This window comes from Alosa pseudoharengus, unplaced genomic scaffold (genome assembly GCF_046254945.1).
Source record: "Alosa pseudoharengus isolate Yale_2024_CS ecotype anadromous, Long Island Sound unplaced genomic scaffold, YU_APseudo_1.1 YU_APseudo_1.1_scf_12, whole genome shotgun sequence".
In the NCBI taxonomy this organism is placed as follows: Eukaryota; Metazoa; Chordata; class Actinopteri; order Clupeiformes; family Clupeidae; genus Alosa; species Alosa pseudoharengus.
In genome coordinates this window covers 37128934-37130931 of record NW_027468587.1, presented here as the reverse complement: position 1 = coordinate 37130931, position 1998 = coordinate 37128934, and positions in this window count along the sequence as shown.

Sequence of the window (1998 nt, the reverse complement as noted above, 5' to 3'; positions counted from 1 at the left end):
AAGTTAATCCAAAAATGAGCCTGGATAGGCTGTGCTTATGCATGTGACCAAAGACACGTGACTGCTTTGGGAGGAAACCTCTGGAGGAAACGTTTCAAAATGTGCTTTCGTGGGTTGTTTAGCATTGTTGTGCTGTGGACGTTCTGCGTTACGCACTTCTATTTCAATTTTCAATTCAATTTAATTGTAGGCCTACTTATAGAGCGCCAAAACATTACACGTGTCTCATGGCGCTTTACAGAGTGTTAGACAATCAGAGAAAAGAAAAGAAAAGAAGGCCCATGGGTAACAGGTGTGTAAGTCTCTGCGTCAATTAAATGATTGCCACGTCTGACAGTATCAATCGCGTTTATTGACTTGGGCTCCAGGAGCCGTAACCTAGTACAACAGGATTCGAGAGGACTGATGAGCGAAAGCCCCGCTTCCCGCCGTTATGTTTATATGTGAACCTGTCTTTTCAACGCGCATGCGTGCATACATGACATCTTCCCCTTTTTGAGACAAAGACACAATTTAGAAAAGTTGTCAATAACTAGGGCAAAACTGAAATTGTAGAAATGTCAAACCCTGTGACTATTGCTTTATCTGCACATTGATGTTGCCTGGTCTCTTGAATGTAGAAGCATGTTGAACATTACATTACATTCCTTTTTTTATTTTTTATTTAATTTTTTTACAATCAACACCAGTCATTTAACATTATAACTTAGGTTATGGGGTGGACTACCCAGTAACCTTCATAGCTGCCGGAGATTATTCTGCTCCCAGTTGGCAAGCTATGTGTGACCTACAACAAAGTCTTTGAGTCTTTCAGGTGGGCGGATGACTCTACCCTTGTCGTCCGGGGCGAGGCGTGTCCTGCGGGCTCTGCAGAAAGTCTCTCTTTGGGGTGAGTCTCGGGCTGTAGGATGCACGCTCGCCTGCGTGTTCTCTGCCTCACCTGGTTGCTACTGGCTCACCTGAACAGTCTCTTCCTCGCCGTGCTGTCGGGCTGAGTCGAAGGTTGGGCGCAGGTGACGTACGCTTGTTCCGGCTTAGGACTCCCCAGCCGGTCTGGATCAGGTAAGATCTTGGAGCAGGGTGGTTGCTCTGGACTGTGCCGGTTGTCGTCCAGCCGGACTCATTGTAGAGTTTCAGCGCCACGCTTGCCCCTGGGTTGAGAGGTGGAAGCGCTCGGGCGCCATTGTGGTCAAAATTAATCCAAGACAACTGGTGTGAGACTGCAGCTTTATTCACGACGCCGGGAGCATGTTACCCACATGAAATGTCAAAGTAACAAGCCCACACATCTGTGGGTGAAGCCAACTCTTATACCTTACCCCACACCCATGGAAAATCACAAGTTGTCACCCTCCATTAATCACTTAACCCTCTGGTATTTTAACAGAGATAAGAAATGTTTACAACCCCACTTAACCATCTGGTGTTTTGACAAAGATAAGAAATGTTTATGACCCCCCATCCTGAGGGTTACCCACAATTCGCTGACACAAGGGTTAATTTAACTAAACATTCTAACGTAGGGGTTTCAGAAAACACAAGGGTCAGAGTAAGGAGATGACAATTAGATTTCACTACATGTATGTAAGGTATACTAAACATTCAATGAGAGACATATAAAATTTATCCCACACCATGACGCCTGTTGTTAGCTCGCCTGTAGCCTTCCTTGGCTCTGGCGTCGCCTGTCTGACCGTTTGGAAGTCCGACGCTTTGTGCTTGCATCTCCATTATGGCGCTCACCTTGGATGGGTCGGGCCGAATGGCCTCCTCTTTTGATCCTGTAAGGGAAATTTGGTCTCTGCATTTATCCCAATCCGTGAATTAGTGAAACACACTCAGCACACAGTGAACACACACAGTGAGGTGAAGCACACACTAATCCCGGCGCAGTGAGCTGCCTGCAACAACAGCGGCGCTCGGGGAGCAGTGAGGGGTTAGGTGCCTTGCTCAAGGGCACTTCAGCCGTGCCTACTGGTCGGGGTTTGAACCGGCAAC